Source organism: Clupea harengus, chromosome 9 (assembly GCF_900700415.2).
Source record: "Clupea harengus chromosome 9, Ch_v2.0.2, whole genome shotgun sequence".
Lineage (NCBI taxonomy): Eukaryota > Metazoa > Chordata > Actinopteri > Clupeiformes > Clupeidae > Clupea > Clupea harengus.
Window position 1 is genome coordinate 441,811 of NC_045160.1, and position 5,657 is coordinate 447,467.

The following is a 5,657-nucleotide window of genomic DNA, read 5'->3' on the forward strand; positions in this document are numbered from 1 at the left end:
TTGGGGTGAGGAAGCATCTGTTAACCAGTGCACCTTTTGCTTTTATATGACTTTACAGAAACATTATACATGCCAGAGTTACACCACTATACAGTTAAAGCTCTGTTGAATGTTTGAGCAGGGACACCAAAAAATACTATGATGGACAATATAACTGTGAATGTTTTTGTGGCAGTTTTTAAAATGGGTGGCTTTGACTTAGCAGAGACAGCAGCCTATGTGACTATTGCAATTGGAATTCTAATTTATGTATTTGCACTGTGTTCTAATTTGCTTCTTTTAGTTATCATAGCTGTCAATGCACATCTGCATCAGCCAATGTACCTATTATTGTTCAGTTTATCTTTCAATGACATTATAGGTGTGAGTGCCATGATTCCACCGGTTGTCTATAACCTGATGACAGAACAGAGACACACAAGTTTCCTTTCATGCCTGTTTCAGGCCTTATTCCTGCATTTGAATGTTGGTGCTACTTTCCTCATTTTGTCAGCAATGGCTTTTGATAGATACATAGCTATATGCCACCCTTTAAGATATCATGCAATTATGTCCAAAACTACTGTCAATTACATCTTAATGTTATGCTGCTTAATTAATTTCCTTCTGGTGGGGTCTGTATTTGGGCTCACCTTGCGTTACCCATTTTGCTCAACACATGTCTCTAATTTCTACTGTGATAATATGTCAATCCTCAGGATGACTTGTGCAAAGGACATTACCATAAACAATCTTTACGGTTTATTTATCACAGGTCTTTATCATGGACTTACTCTGTTTTCTATTGCGTTTTCTTATACATTTATTCTAATTGCATGTTTCAGAAATAAGGACTCTGATGCTAGGTCAAAGGCTTTGTATACCTGTGCAACCCACTTCCTTGTGTTTGTGATCTATGAATGCTCTGCTGCTGTAATTGTTCTTGTATACAGAATTCCTCAAAGCCCTTTAAATCTGAAGAAGTTCATGGCAATGTCACTTGTAGTATTTCCTTCCTGTCTCAATCCAATCATATATGGAGCTAAAACTAAAGAGATCAAGCAAAAGATAAAACAGATTTACAAAATATTTCAAAGAAGTGCTTTGGAAAAACCAAGACTGAACAGAGTGAAAACAATAGCTGAATAAGCATTAAATAAGCGAATGAAAGCCTATCCCATGAATGTAAACACTGTTATTACGACTGTGTTCGTATTATGTGGTTGTGTAACCAGTTTGTTTATTTCCTTAGTATGGAATCTGCATCAGGTGTGAATGCTTGTGTGCATGTTAATTGGAGTGTGCAGGTATGAGGCGGTGACTGGTGGAACAGCTGCCGGCTTGCAAGTGGCTCTTGGCCGATGACTGCCCACAGTATAGGGAGCCCAGGTGCCATAGCCATGAAGCAGAGGAGTCACCCATCTTCCTCCTCTCCCAAACAGCCACACCTGTAGCTTTTGCCATGCAGATCGCTTTGTCGCTATAAGGTTGTAGGAGTAGGCCGCCATTTCTTTTGACGTTGTTTCTCCTGTGTATGTTAGACAGGGGTTGTGTTCTGGTTTATTGATTTTGGTTTAGGTTGTGTGGGTTATGTTTCTCTAGATACATTTGTTTGTTTGTTACTTTGGCTTTTTTCCCACTCTGAACTCCTTGGGAGTTGTAAATAACCTTGTAAGTAAATGATGCACTGGTTGAATCTCAACAATCCATTCCTGTGGCTGATTGGGACCTGGGGAAGATGAGTCACTTTCATGTTATATCGTGGCTGTTGTGACTCAATTTATAAAAGATTAACTATTCTCTGAACCATGAATACTCAGTTTGTGCAGTATATGGCTATGTAAGGGAAAGATTTTGAAAAGCGTAATGAAATTTAAAATGCCAAACACACATTTAATACTAAAAAGTCTTTATTCTTGTTAGAAGAAAATGCACATGTACTGTTATAAGGAAATAAACATACGTTTAAATGCTTTGTATTGATATTTAATCCAAAAATAGCAAATTTTGGCAAACATTAGCTAATTCAAATTGTCTTGAGCAGGCCAAATGGAACTTCAAGAGATGTGACCAAATGAAGCCAAGTATAGGCATACCAAATTTCAAAATGTTAGCGTAAGTAGTGGATATTAAAACGTGTCTGCCCCATTGACAAAAATTCATGAAATCTGGCATGTGTCCCTGCATATCAGTAGTGATGCAGATTGTGATTTTGTATTAGTTTGTGATATTAGCTTGTGAAGAGAAGGTTATTGCTTTGAACATTATTCACTAGATGGTTGCCACTCCACAAATAAATCATAATGAACTAGGGTAGAGCGCCCCCAGAGGCCAACTGAACATTGCACATTATTCACCAGGTGGTGCTAATCCACAAATGAGCTGTAGTGAGCTAGGGTCACACGCCTCCTGTAAGCCAACTTGCCATAAAAATGTTGTACATTTGGCAAAACAGTTGACAAGCTATTGTTCAAAAAAGTGCTTTGAGCCCACCCCACTTCAGGGAGCACTACAGCAAGAAGGGAAAAGGGACACACCCACTTAGGGACACAAACCTTATATTCTATATCAGGCATGTGGGGATATAACCACACCAAGTTTAGTGAAGTCGAATTATATGATATCATCGACAGAAAATCTGTACAAAATATATGAGCGCCCTGTGGTGGTCATAATAATAACATGTAGCTGCTCAGACGAACTAGATGAGAACAACAGGCTTCCACCCTCACTGGCTGATGAAGGGCAGCACAGTACTAATCATGAAAAAAGTTAAAGGGTACAGGTATATTAATAAGAACAAGAACAAGAAGAATATATTTTATTTCTAACTCAATGTTTATGAATAAAATCAAAAATAATTTGCTATTTGTTATTTTAAGATAAAATAGCTAATCCTAACCCTAACCCTGAAGTACAATTGCTACATACTGTTACTTTAACATCTATCCTTTTGTAGCCTACTTTCACACACACAAGCTTTTGGACAGAATCTCCAAGTTTCCGGCTCATTGTCTCCCTCTAGACTTGGAAGTCAGGTAGGACAACAAATCACATTTTCTGTCCGCACAGCGCGACCAGTTTGATGTAGTGAAATACTGTTGAGTGGTATCGGTGCTTGGCATCGGCAAATTAAAAAACGAATACGAGTACGAGTATTTTAACGAAGTATCGGCCCGATACCCGATACTGATATCGGTATCGGTGCATCCCTACTTTCAATAACACATTTTCACTGCTTCTGAATTTCCTCATGGCTGTTGATGTCTATTGATATCGCTCATTTTGAAGATGACGCCAGAGGGCAATACGGATCCGTATCAGACCGGCGAGGAGGGTCGTTGCCATATAATAATAGATAATATTACTATTTCTAATATGTTTTTGAATTTTGACATTACTTACATCAACAAGGTCGTCACTGTCATCCAAACGTGGTGGGTCGTCATCGTTGGTACACATAAATACTGTCTCATCCAGTGAGAATAGACATGTGCGTTTAGGATTACTAGCCATAACTGTAAGACACACTGTTTCTCCTCAGGCGATCTGTCAGTAGTGAGGTGTAGCGAAGAAATAGCGAAGAAATACTTCAGAAAAGTCAATGACAGCATACCCAGTTTCCGGTTTCAAAATAAAAGTAAGATTTTAATTTATCCACTAGCGGGGTATTATTTCATGAATTAATGTTTTAGTATAAAAACTGTGTCTTTGGAGGCCGCTGTGGGATTTAGAGGGTTAATAAAGTTAAATAAAGACGACTGATGAAATTAAGAATGCAAATCATGGTGCCATGGTGTTCTCTCTCATTTCTGCTTAGCATCAGGTTGCCTAATTCGTGAGCCTGTCGACAGGGAATAAAAAACAAGGTTACGATCGGAATAATTTGACGGGCCAAAAGAAAAATCGCTGGCGGACCACAATTGGCCACCTGTTGCCGACCCATGATCTAATATATCCTATTCCAGGCCTGTAAAAAGACATCTTACCGAATTGGTTTGGCCAAGACCATTTCTTTTGCATTCTTTTGGAATCAATTTTGGAATTAAGCTGGGAACCAAATATATGTTCCCCTGTTTCCGGTGTCGCTTCTTTGACCGTCGGACCGGCTAACCAGACGAGGACACGCACCACCTGTAGGGGGAGAATCCGTATTTCCCCTGGGATCCTTATTGAAACCGGAAGTGAGTACTTAATTCCGTTTAATGTATGCATTTGTAATTTGCTGCAGTATGTGGTGTACTGAATAGCAGTCTTTATAATAATTTACATCTGTAAAAATTTATTTGATAGTTTGCATCTTGTTTTTGCACTCAGAGCACGTCACCCCTAAACTCTAGGTCTAGCTAGCTTGTTAGTTATCCAGTTGCTCGCCAACTGACTAGTTCGTTATTTGCTGTTGCCACAGGCTTTTCTTGTAGTCTTATAGAATAAAATGTGCTGACATTCGCATATTTTACACAACGGGTGTGATCACTTGTCGGGGATGACAAGTTTTAACCAACCAGAGACCGGGATTACGTACTCACTTCCGGTTTCAATACAGATCCCAGCGGAAATACGGATTCTCCCCCTACACCACCAATCAGCCGGTAATCCATTTATTCAAATTCACGAGTTTGTGCATCAACTCTGCTTACTCAAATAAATGGTGGAAAACAAGATTGATGTCCTAATCTCCTTGGCTTTGCATTTGTACTATATCCATCCGTGTGTGTTTGTGTGCGCTTGTATGCAAGGGCAATGTGTGTGTGTTAGCAGTCTTAGATCTGGGCAGAAGAGTGTCCTTCATGTACGGTCGCATCATGACCGTTACAAAGTTAGACATGGAATTTTGTAAATAATTTAAAAGAAATAGAAATAGCCATTACTCATTAAGAGTCAAACAATATAATCTATACATTATAATTGCCCTTTTCATTATACTATTCTATAAAATATAAAGAATTTCTTTTTTTATTATTACAGTGGGGGTGGCATACAGTTTAAATTTTTTATAGGAACCATTGTGGGCTTCAGTTAACATATTAGTGGGATGGACGTGCATGCCTTACACTGAGGAATGGCAAATGTAATGTTTCTTAAATGCCATTTTCAGCTAAATCATGATCAAATCTTGCTGGAGTAACTTCCTAATTGAAAGTATCCCAAAAATGGGAAACTTTGGTCTTGATACAGCTGTATACACTGTCATGGTGTTCATTTTTTTCCATAAGCTAAGGGTGCAGAAATTCACATTAGTCATAACGCTAGAGGGCCCAATTATTAAATCAGATTACGTATCTAGTCATGCTCCCCTGTCTTTGTCTTTGGAGAATTGACTGTATGAGGGACCTTTATGAGCCACTGTCTTTGTCAAGCAATAAAACAGGCTGGAACTGACTAGCAGCAAGGGTTATCCTTCTGCTTTGTATTGGGGTGAGGAAGCATCTGTTAACCAGTGCACCTTTTGCTTTTATATGACTTTACAGAAACATTATACATGCCAGAGTTACACCACTATACAGTTAAAGCTCTGTTGAATGTTTGAGCAGGGACACCAAAAAATACTATGATGGACAATATAACTGTGAATGTTTTTGTGGCAGTTTTTAAAATGGGTGGCTTTGACTTAGCAGAGACAGCAGCCTATGTGACTATTGCAATTGGAATTCTAATTTATGTATTTGCACTGTGTT